General features: G+C 49.5%; 1 protein-coding gene across 5 annotated transcripts in view; it reads left to right on the top strand.

The window, feature by feature from the left end:
* The window catches only part of HHAT (hedgehog acyltransferase), a 174,308-nt gene that overhangs the window by 138,809 nt on the left and 23,036 nt on the right, over nt 1-12,463 (top strand). The gene's annotated exons all lie outside the window — the stretch shown is intronic.

The following is a 12,463-nucleotide window of genomic DNA, read 5'->3' as shown; positions in this document are numbered from 1 at the left end:
TTGTTTTTGTCTGCGCACCGGGATGCCAGCACCGCCAGCCGACCGCATGGTCCATGCACATTAAGTGGCTCATCTCAGTGTCCCCAGTACAGCCACACCTGTAGCAGGTAAAATGCTAGTTCGTGGGAATTAACTGTGAAAATTGCCTTAATAATTGATCATCATTTAATTAAGGTCACCATTTCCCTGGGGCTGGAACTAAGCATCGCATCACGTCCTTTAGAGAATTGGGAGAAAGGGAAGTACTCACGGGACACATCCCTCCAGCCACTTCCCTGTGTTCTGTGTCCCTGACCGGTGGCGGGGTTTTGCGCCTTTGGTTTGGGAAGCTTTGCCAAGCCGTGATGACGCGACTGTGCGTGCCTAGGCTGTCACCTGCACACGGTGGCAGGCGTGGCTGAGCCAGGCTCATGGGTGCCAAGAGAGGGCCCTGTTCGGCTTTCCTCTCCTCACTACAATGCCCCTCTTTGATCTTCCTTTCTGAGAAATGTCTTACTGGTAGTTCCTGCAAAGACGAGGTCCTTTTTAAGTGGCGGCCTTCCTTTAATAGATGGGAGATAATGGGTGCGGAGGATCTAAAGATTAAACGATGCTGGTAGAGGCGGTGACAAGTGTTTTCCTTACATTGCCTCCTACAGTACCTAGGCACAATGCTGAGAACCTACGGCTCCGGGGAAATGCTGACTCTGGTTTGCTGGCCCCGCGAGCGGGAAGGCTCTGATTTTTGCTTCCGTAAATCAAGCATATTGAGTGTTTGCAGCTTGCAAGGCACCGAGAACACCGGGGCGGGAGAAGCACACACAAATGCGGGGCGCAAACTTGCAAACAGAAACGTGTCCATAGATTCAGGTAATTGCTTGCCAGACACGTGAGGTCAGGGACGGAGAGGCCGACCTTCCCGGGAGGTTGGAGTTCCCCGAGCAGGCAGCATTTGCCGTGGCGTTTAAAGCACAATAAGTGGGAACCTGTCAGGTGCAGAAGGCAGGTGTATGGGGGTCGTTAACACTCGCTGCTGTGTCAGCTAATTCCCAGCTCTCGGGAACTGTTCCCCATGGAAGTTTATTCTTCTCACAGTGACCCCAGGACCTAGAAGGTTTGTTTTTTGTTTTGTTTTGTTTAAAATATTTTATTGATTTTTACAGAGGGGAAGGGAGAGGGATAGAGAGTTGGAAACATTGATGAGAGAGGAACATCGATCAGCTGCCTCCTGCACACCCCCTACTGGGGATGTGCCCGCAACCAAGGCACATGCCCTTGACCGGAATCGAACCTGGGACCCCTCTATCCACTGAGCCAGACCAGTCAGGGCTAGGAGGTTTCTGTTTTGATTCTCCACCGCCTTGTCTTGGCATCATGGAGGGGAAGGGACGTGGGGGGTGGTGCACAGGCACTAAACACCCCCTGCCGCCGCCGGAAGTGACGTTGGCGCGTGGCATTTCTGCTCACATCCCATTGGCCAGGGCCAGTCCCGTGACCAACTTAAGTGCACGTGGGGGCGCCGTGGGAAAGAACGCGGGTATTCGCAGGCAGTGGCGCAGCGGGAAGGGGTCCGAGCGGCAGCAGCGGGGAAGGGTGCCCCAGAGGCAGCTGAAAACGTAAGTGGGAGCGCAGAGGAGGGCGGGACTAAGTGATTGCCCTGTGGGGGCCCAGGGCAGGGAGGGGGCAGGTAAGGCCATGCGAGTGGCCACGGCCAGTCAGGGAGCACAGAGCAAGAGAGCAGGCGGGCGGTGGGCCCCGGGGGTGCTGGCATGAAACGGGGCAGAGAGAAAGACAGAGGCTGTTAAATGTTCTTTCTGCTCCCCAAGGCCAGAAAGATCAAAGTGTGGGTTTGCCCTGCGCCCCGTGCAGCTCACCTGGGTGACATGGGGTCAGGGCTCTGGAAACAGCGTCTGCTGCCGACGTGTGGGTCCCAGCAGGGTCTACACCTGGTGTGTGTCGTGTCCTCCTCGGAGGCAGGTGCCGGAGTCCGGGGACCGATTCCCTGAATATAGGGGGCTCTGTGGAATGATTTCTCTCTCGGTTCTGGGGCCAGGGCAGCTCAAGGTAGAAGGCATTCTCTGTATGGGAGATGCTTCAGATGAGCCTGGTCCTAGCTCAGCTGGTCCGTCCCGGACCTTCTGAGTCAGGGGATGTCTGCTGGGGTTTTGGCAGTTGCCCCATTTGTCTGGTCTTTGTTTTTGTCCCTGAGTTTCTATATCCTGGAGGATGGTGCCAAATCCCCTGCCCTTGAGACCTCTGGATTTTTTTATTCATAACTAGAAGACTAGTATGAATATTCATGTTTTGATACGAAAGTGTATAAATGAGTTCATTGGATGCTTCCTCAGACCCTGCTGGGGTGTGATATTAGCTTTCTAAAATGAAAACAACAAAAATCTGAATTCTGAGATTCCTCTGGACCCAGAGGTTTCAGATATAGGACTGTCGACCTGAACCTGTTGCTGATGAACGAGCCGGGAGTTTGACAGGCTGGCAGCCCCTGGTCTCGTTCCTCAGCCACCTAAGCAGCACCTGTTGTTCTGGGACCCAGGTGTGCACACTGAGGAAAATGTGATGAAGTGATGGAGGAAGGCTGTCCGTGGGGGATGGAGAGCATTCAAGCACAGTGTCTAGGTTTCCAGGCTTAAAGGGGAGGCGACCCTTCCTTGGGGGTAACCACCATTGTCCCTCTGTGCCTGGCTGGGCGGGACCTGCTGCAGGCACAGGGAGGAGCCGGCAGCACTGCGTTCCTCTCACAGGTCTCACCTGTGGGTCCTGGAGCAGCAGGAAGGGGCGGGCAGGTGTCAGGAGGTTGGGGCTCAATGAGGAGATGGAAGACACAGCCTCACTCCTTCTAGAATCTAGAGAGCCTTTCCCAGCACCGCCGATGTCCCAACATGGTTCTCATGATTAGCCCAGTGGAGTTGTCTTAAGGTCAGCATCTCTCCTGCTTCCAGTTCACTGAATTTAGACTCGGATTTGTTTGCTCTCAGCTGAAAAGCTTATTTTAGTAGCTTATGTAAAAACCTCTCCCAGTCTCAGTGGGACTGTGATAGGAGGCTGTCAAGTCAGAGCCTTCCCTGTCTGCTGTGACACAGCCCTGCTGTCCAGGACTGTGGGCAGTGCAGCCAAGGGTGGACATGCTGACCTCTCATACGTGTCACACACAAACCACTTTTTTTTTTTTTTGCAATTGTAGAAGTTATATTCCAGCGGGGGGTGGGGGGAGAAGTTACATGAATAAGTGAATACCTCAAGGTGAATAATGCTAAGGGAAAATAGAGGCAGGGAAGAACCTAAAGAGTAAGGGAATTCTCTTTCAGATATACTTAAAAATATTTATATTTTTTAAAATATATTTTATTGAATTTTACAGAGAGGAAAGGGATAGAGAGTTAGAAACATCGATGAGAGAGAAACATTGATCAGCTGCCTCCTGCACACCCCCTACTGGGTATGTGCCCGCAACCAAGGTACATGCCCTTGACCGGAATCAAACCTGGGACCCTTGAGTCCGCAGGCTAATGCTCCAGCCACTGAGCCAAACCGGTCAGGGCAAATATATATATTTTTTTATTGTAGATAGTATTACAGATGTTCCCCTACCTCCTATTTGCCCCCCTCCACCCAGCCCCTACCTGCCCCAGGCCTTCACCACACTATTGCCCACACACAAACCATTGTTATCGAGTGTTATCTCTGCTGCAGAGGTTGGAGATGTATTATTCAATTAATGCAATTGAGGAAAATAATCTATATCTTTGCTGTTCTTTTATGATTGAAGTTTACTTTAAGTAGCTTGAGGAATGTGAATGTTTAGATGCAAGCGCGCATATGAGGAGTGCGTGTGTGTGTGTGTGTGTGTGTGTGTGTGTGTGTGTGTATAGAAGGAGCCTCGCTGGTCCAGGGGTCTGGGAAGGATGTGCTGGGGATCTGGTCCCCAGCCTGCTGTGTCATGCTCTGCAGAGGCAAATGCAGGTTGCTTCTTACATAACTCTGGCTCTCAGGAGCGCTTGTTGATGGAAGGAGCTTTCTCATGTCTGCCTTAAAATCCTTGACATTGAAGTCTAAGTTGTTTTTTGGACAAGCAGCCGACTAAGCAGCACCTGACTGCTCTGTAACTCAAAAATATCTCTGTGTTATAACTTCCAATATGCAGGACCAGTCTCCATAAGTCAGCGGTGCCCTTCAGCCCCTGGGGTTTGTAAAAAGGTGACCCAGTCATTTCCTGGGAAGTGGGGCACTGGAATCTGCATCTAGGGTTTTGCAGGAATGGGAGCTTGGTATAGACGTGGATCCACCAAACCTCCATCCTGCCTTCTCATCACCCTCACATCCCCCCCCCCCTCTCTCTCTCACACACACACACACTTGCACTGTTTTCCCTACTGTTGCCTTTTCTAATTTGGAAAACTCGGTCTCAACACTTAGCTCCCAAAGTGGCCCCATGTCCGGGCGAGAGGACCTTGGTCCTTTCCCCTCCAGATCACACTGAGAGAGGAGTGCGTCCTTCCCTTCGCAGGTCGGAACCCCTGCACTCCCCGATCTGCTTGTCCTCTCTGGCTGAGCGAAGGGAGAATCTATTTTCTCCCTGATTCCAGCCTGTCCGGGCCGTTTATTCGTCTCCTGACTCAGATGGCTCTGGGCAGGCATTTCATTTAAAGCTGAGCTGGGCGCTGCCCTGGAGGGTTTGGAAGGCCGTGGTTAAATAGAAACTCGTTCCCTCATATCTCGTTAAATTCTTGGGACTGAAATTTCATTTTGATGAGAGGAGACGGAGGGCAGATGTCCATGTCTCGGGGGCCCTCCTTTGTGATTACTTTGTCTCGCCATCTTCCTAGCCCTGACCTTCACCTGCAGCTCATATGGTTCTTCCTAGCCCTGACCTTCACCTGCAGCTCATATGGTTCTTCCTAGCCCAGACCTTCACCTGCAGCTCACATGGCCCTTCCTAGCCCAGACCTTCACCTGCAGCTCGCATGGCTCTTCCTAGCCCTGACCTTCACCTGCAGCTCACATGGCCCTTCCTAGCCCTGACCTTCACCTGCAGCTCACATGGCCCTTCCTAGCCCTGACCTTCACCTGCAGCTCACATGGCCCTTCCTAGCCCTGACCTTCACCTGCAGCTCACATGGCCCTTCCTAGCCCTGACCTTCACCTGCAGCTCACATGGCCCTTCCTAGCCCTGACCTTGACCTGCAGCTCGCATGGCCCTGGGCGATTCAGCTCCAGCCGCCATGGCACCTCTGTAGTTCTAGGACAGCTTGAGGAACAGGAGCTGCCCGCCATTGTGCTGGTTTATCCATGGTAACACCCGGGCCCATTTACGGCCATTCTTGGAATCTGAATTTCAGGCCTTTCTGAAACCTTGGTTCCTTCTTTACTCTGTGCCAGGTGGGCATCCAGATGTCTTGGGCATCAGTTTTCCCAAAAGTACTTCTGGCCAAGTCACTAGGCATGGGGGATAGGGAGCGGGGTTTGTGTGTGCCTGGGGTTGTGTTGCACCTGAGAGAAGTTCTGAAGGGTCTGGGAAGGAGTTTGAATCAGTGCATTTAAACCCTTTCGGTGAGGTTGTGTGAAACCTTTTCCTGCTAACTAGGAGCTTTTGTGAATTCATTTAACATGGGATATGGGAACCTTTAAAGTGGCTTTAAGTAGAATATCAAGGAAAGACTGGTATAGCTTAGACACAGTTAACCAAATAAAAATAAAATAATTTGATCTTTACTGATATATTAACATATAATATTTGAAGTCTCTACCTCTCATTGGCCCCTCATCTACCTGCCCCCAATCATGTATATGCAGAGTGATATTCAAAAGTGTTATGAAATGATTATGTCGTACACCTTAAACCAATACAGTGTTAAATGTCCATTATATCGCAACAAAACTGGGGGAAAGTATATTACAAATACTGAGATAGAAATGGAAATAAAACCAAAACAATTTTTAAAATTTGAGTAAGTCCTCTTTATTCTCTGAGCTATCTATATATCAAAGCTGCTGACCACGTGATAAATATTCCGTATACAAAAGGTACCTGCAGAGGGATTCCCAGCCCATACCAGACAGGGAGTCGCTTGGGATGGTGGTACATGCGTGGTTTCTGAAATGAGCACGCATCCTGGAAGTTGTATTACGAATCTGCGTGACTGCATGCAGCAATTCCTATAGTTTCTACCAATGGGTGCAGATTAGTTCAGCACCAGCCGTGCCCGTGCATGCCAGCGAGTGTTCAAGGGGAGTGAGTGCCTAGCAGTCTGAAGTGTTTATCGGATGCCCTTTCTACCAGACTGTCTCCTCAAATCATTACTGAACGTTTTAAAAACGTGTAAAGAATGAAGAATATTTAATATGGAATTTAGTAACGCTTTTGTAACAGAGGGAAAATCTAGTGAGGCGTCACTATCGGGTGTCTCAGCTACGGGGCAAATTCTTTTGTGCAGAGGACCCACTTGCTTTATGTCGCCACGTGTATTCCTTTCCCGTGGCCGCTGTAACAAATGATCACAAACGTGGTGGCTCAGCACAGCACAGATTTGTCTCTTACTCTTCTGGAAGCTCGAAATCTGAAATCGAGTCACTGCTGGACATTTAAAAAGTGGTGAGCTGAAGTCAAGGCGTTGGCAAGCTGGTTCCTTCTGGGGACTCTCAGGGAGAATCTGTTTCCTTGGCTTTTCCAGCTTCCAGAAGCCGGCCACGCCCCTGGCTCATGGCTCGCCTCCTTCCTCCTCAAAGCCGGCAGCGGGGCACCTTTAAATCATTTCTCCCTGCCCCTCTGCTCCTGTCATCACCTCGCCTGCTCTCTGACTCCTCCTGCGTCTCCCCTATCAGGACCCTTGTGATTACACCAGGCACACCCGGAGAAACCAGGGTGGGCTCCCCATCGCAAGACCCTTAACGTGACCACATCTGCAGAGTCCCCTGGGCCAGGGAGGCTGACTTGCCCGAGTTCCCTGGATTAGGATGCGGTCATCTTTGGAGGAGCCCTTACGGAGCCGATCACAGCACAATAAGGTCTCCGTTGCTGTTTCACAGAACATCCCTCCGGCGGCATCACTTGAATAGCTTCTTTCTCAGGAGATTGGATGATAAAAGAGCAATTTGGATATGCCACTAGCCTTACTAAAACTCGAGTCTGCCTGTGAAAAAGAAAGAATTCTTGAATTTCACAGAAGGGACGTGGGATTGGCTATCATGAGGGTAGGGAGTAGGATAGGGGGAGGCTGCGGTTTTCTTCGCTCGGCGTGTGTCCCCATCCTTTGGGGACAAACCTCTCCCACTCCACCCTGAATCTGTGTCATTCTGGTGGGTCACACTGACATCTAAGATGAAGGGTCGACGTGTGACCGGGACCGGTACGGTCTGTCTGCGCATGCGATGCAATTCCAGAGTCTTTGTTGGAACGCGGCAGGGGCATCAGCACACTGGGCTGGAGCTGCTGGCCGCCCGCTTGTCGCCAAGCGTGGGGAGCCACGTGGAGAGGGATGCCAACTCTGAGGGGAGCAGAGCTGCCTGGTGGACACTGTATTTTTCGAGACAATATTTGGAGAGAACCCATATATTTTAAAGCCCCTAGATTCTGCGTATGTTTTTGTTATAAGATTTTTCTCCCCCCTAAGTTTATGCTGGGAGATAATTCTCCGGGGCTCCCCTGTGTTTCTGCATGCCTTTTGAGCAGAGCCTCTCGCTGCCTTTGCTCCAGGATATTGGTACAGAAAACATCTTTGGAAGCTGGAGATGGCATCTTCCTCTTTGTTTATTGTCCAGGTAGGGGGTTGGGTGGTGACAGGAAGCAGACCTTCCAGGTTCTGGAGCTGACAGGCCATCCTGAGGCTGCTGGCTGGATTGGCCACTGGCTAGTCTGTACACCTACAGTTATTTTTTATTCTGAGCCTTCTCTCTTGGTGAAGGACTCGTGCTCACTAGGCAAATCAACCACCAGGGTGTTGAATGTCCTGCTTTTAGGCTTGCTCCCACATTGCATTAGCGTGCTCATAAGCCTTATTTCTTACTCAGACCAAGAAAGCAGTGGAAGGTGATCCATTTGTTGGGGTATGCTAGCTGAATCACCAGAGAAACCACGTGGTGTCAGGATGGCTGATGGGAGAGCTGGCGGCCTGTGATTACAATGTATCACGCTGCTCAGTGCTGGAAACTAAGGCTGCAGCTTAGGTGGTGTAGTTCTTTGTCGTAAAGATCAGAGAGTGGGTTCCATGGGGGACTGTCTTTTGCCTCAGGAATGTTATCCAATACCTGGCCACCTCTCTTGAGTGTAATTAAGGCCATCAGGCATTTCCGTGAATATTCAGTAAAGGAGGTTCAAAACCACGGAGGAAAACTTTCCATTGTCTTAAAATAAAGGCACAGAGAGAAATGCTGTTTTGTGAGCACCTATTTAGTATCACCCAGGATTGTCCGAGGGGGTCAGAGCGTTGTGTCACAGGGACGGGAGCCTCAGCCAGACGATTTTTCTCTGCACCGGCTTGTGATCTCTGCACCTGCCAGCTGCCGCCCTGATCACTGTACCCGCTGCTATGGAGCAGTCTTTGCAAGGAGAGGATGGCAAAGTGGGTGTTAGAGATTGAATTGTGTCCTCCCGAAATACATGGATGGCCTAACCCCACATTCTCAAAACGTGAGCCTATTTGGAAACTGGGTCTTTAGAGGGAAGAAAGTTAAATCGAGGTGATCATGGTGTGCCCTAATCCAAATGACAGGTGTCCTTAAAAAAAGAGGGAATCTGGACACAGACAGATGTGCACAGAGGGAAGATGTGAAGCCACAGGGGGAGGCGACAGAGGCCTGGGGCCACCCGAGCCTGGTAGTAGCAGGGGAGGAACCTGCCTAGAGTCTTCGGAGGGAGCAGGGCCTGCCGGCAGCTGGACCCAGCTTTCCAGCCTCAGGAACTGAGAAGTCAGTGCCTGTCGTTTTTGCTATTCACTTGGTAGAGCTTTGTAGTGACAGGCCTAGGAAGCTCCTACAGGGTGCGTGGTGTGGGAAGGTGGGACAGAGTGCTGGGCTGGGCTGGCGGGGCAGACAGGAGTCCAGCGCTGAAGTCTGCACCTGAGCTACACTTTGCTGTCCGGCCGTGGGCCATAGGACAACCACCCAAACAGTGTGCAATGAGGGCGGGGACAGTCACACGCCCGCCAGGACAATGCCACAGGGTGACTGTAGTCATCGGAGCAGGGTATTCGGAGCCAGAGGCCGGTGAGGGCCCAGTGAAGGTGACGAAACTGCTAGTTGCTGGCGAGCCTTGTCTTTCTCGGGTGATTCCATTCAGCGTGCGCGGTGTGGTCAGTGAAGACGGGCGAGCAGAAGCAGGGGCCCACAGTGACCGTCCAGGGAGGCGCTAATTAGTGGATTTTAAACCAAAGCTGAAGTTCCAGCGGCCACCTGCCGTAATACTCACCTTTCCCTCGTGTGTCCTCCTCAACCCACGACACTGATGATACAGAGAGCAGCAGACAGAACTCACTGGTCTGGAAGTGTCACCCCTGTCAGGCCGGAAGGCGGGGCTGATCCTCCACTTGGGGCCGCCCAGCATCCAGCCGGCCGAGGCTCGAAGCCGGTCCCAGGGGCCAGGTGAGCGGCGCCTCTCTGCTCCCCTCTGCCCTCCTCTGGGGATGGTCACGCTCCAGCTGCAGCCGGCTCTGGCCCAGAGAAGCAGGCAGCTGCTAATTTTAGCCCCATTTAGGTCCCTAGGCAGCAGGTCTCAGGACTTTGCTTTATTTCTTTGGTGGCATTTTCATGTGACCTCGAGGGGAAGAAAAAACTAAGAAGACCCGCCTGCTATTAGTAAAATGAAAGGGAAATCTAATATTTTGTTTTAAAAGATGGTTGTGTTCCTTACAAGTCTTCCAGGGGCCCAGGGAATGTTCCACAGGGAGTTACCTATGGCTCTACAGCGGGGATTCTCATCCTGGGGGTCGCAACCCACAGGTTGAGAACCGCTAGCAGGGTCGCCTAAGACCGTCGGAAAACACAGATATTTACATTACGATCCATAACAGCAGCAAAATGACAGTTATGAAGTAGCAACGAAAATAATTTTATGGTTGGGGGTCACCACAACATGAGGAACTGTATTAAAGGGTCGCGGCATTAGAAAGGCTGAGAACCACCGCTCTAGGTCAGTGGTCGGCAAACTCATTAGTCAACAGAGCCAAATACCAACAGTACAACGATTGAAATTTCTTTTGAGAGCCAAATTTTTTAAACTTCTTCTAACGCCACTTCAAAATAGACTCGCCCAGCCCGTGGTATTTTGTGGAAGAGCCACACTCAAGGGGCCAAAGAGCCGCATGTGGCTCGCGAGCCGCGGTTTGCCGACCACGGCCCTTAGGGGGACGAAGGAAACAGGTAGCTGAGGGCTCAGCCAGGGACTGGAACACTGTGCGGAGAGCGTTAGAAAGCCGTCTCTGGTTTGCCCGGTGAGCACAGTTGTAATATGCAAGAGTGGATCGTTTCCATTCTGAGGGTTGTCAGTCATGCAGAGCCTAAAAGATGCCAGACAACGTAACGGGTGCTGTTATTTGATGATTTTCAAATGACAAATAGCCAAACGGTGGTCTTGGGAGCCAGGCCTTTCTCAGAAAGTTGTTTTTTGTTGTGTTTTTGACTAAACTAGAAGAAACCAGTTGGGTTTTAACATAAAATTGTTTCTGGTCCTATTTTAACATTCCGTTTGTGTCCACAGGAATCTATCACTCACTTTTCTCATATTTGAAGCTTGCCTCTTGATTACTTTTCTCATTATGTTTTGTGGCTGCCCCACAAAATGGCTGGAGGGTCGGATCATACCTTTTGCATTGCTGTGAAAAATCACTACCATTAGCCAGGACTTTACTAAAAGAAGCAAAGGTACACAGAACTAAGAAATCTGGGAAGCATCCCAGCCTAAATGATTCGGGGAAAGAGGCACAGTGGTCAGGTGAGGCTGGGTGAGGCTAAGATATTTTTTTTAAGGGGAAAATAGCTTGAAGGAGAAGGCCTGTATTCCTGCTGGTCATTATACTGGGTGCTTGCGATGCAGCCATAAGCAAACACAGTAAATGTACTGCAGTGCTTTGAGGACAAAGTAGTGAATGGTAGCCTGGCCAGTGTGGCTCAGTGGTTGAGCATCGACCTTTGAACCAGAAAGTCATGGTTCAGTTTCTGGTCAGGGCACATGCACAGGTTCCGGGCTCAATCTCCAGTAGAGGGCATGCAGGAGGCAGCGATCAACGATTCTCTCTCATCATTGATGTTTCTGTCTCTCTCTCTCCCTTTTCCTTCTTCTCTGAAATCAATAAAAATATATTTTAAAAAAAGAAGTGAATGGTAAGAAAATAAAAATCAAGAGCTATAATATACAAGGTGGAATGCCAGATTGGAATCTGGAACAGAAAAGGGACATTATTAAGAAAACTGGCGGGCGCCCTAGCTGGTTTGGCTCAGTGGGTAGAGCGTCAGCCTGCAGACTGAAGGGTCCCAGGTTCGATTCTAGCCAAGGGCACATGCCCAGGTTGCGGGCTCGATCCCCAGTAGGGGACGTGCAGGAGGCAGCCGATCAATGATTCAAGGATTCTCTCTTGACATTGCATCATTGATGTTTCTCTCTCTCTCTCTCCCTCTCCCTTCCTCTCTAAAATCAATAAAAAAAATATTTTTAGAAAGGAAAAGAAAAATTGGTGAAGTCAGAATAAAGTAGGAAGTTTAGTTAACAATGACCAATGTTGGTTTCTCTATTTTGACAAACGTGCTGTTAGGAGAAACTGGGTGAGGGGTATATGGGAACTCTCTGTATTATCTTTGCAACTTTTCTGTAAATCATTCAAAAATTAAAAGTTCATTAAAAGAAAAAAATTTTTAATTCAAAGAACATCATCAGGAAAGTGAAAATATAACTAGAATGGGAGAAAGTTTTGCAAACCATGGATCTGATAAGGAATTTTTATCTAGAATACATATAAAGAGTTATTATAACTCAATAATAAAGTGATACATAACTCTATTTAAAATGGGCAAAGGATCTGAATAAACATTTACCCAAAGAGGATATAAAATGACCAATAAGCACATGAAAACGATAGTCAACATTCATCATTGATAGTCAACATTCATCATTAGGTATCCAGAAAATGCAAATCAAAACCACAATGAGATATCACTTCACAAACACTAATATTTCTAAAGCAAACAAGCTCAAAATGAAAAATAAGTGTTGGTGAGGATGTGGAAAATTTGAACCCTCATTCTCTGCCTGTGGAAATAGAAAATAGAAAACAGACACTTTAGAATATAGTCTGGCAGTTCTTCAAACAGTTAAACATAGAGTTATTATATGACCTAACAATGCCACTCCTAGGTATAAATAACTTATATACAGATGTTCATAGCAGCATTATTCATAATAGTGAGAAAAGTGGGAACAGCCTGTATGTCTTACCAGTTGGTGAATAGATAAAGAAGGTGTGGAATATCTATACAATGGAAT

The sequence above is a fragment of the Cnephaeus nilssonii genome (genome assembly GCF_951640355.1).
Source record: "Cnephaeus nilssonii genome assembly, chromosome: 21".
NCBI lineage: Eukaryota > Metazoa > Chordata > Mammalia > Chiroptera > Vespertilionidae > Cnephaeus > Cnephaeus nilssonii.
The sequence above is the reverse complement of the archived record's forward strand: the minus strand, read 5'-3'. Positions and strand labels throughout refer to the sequence as shown.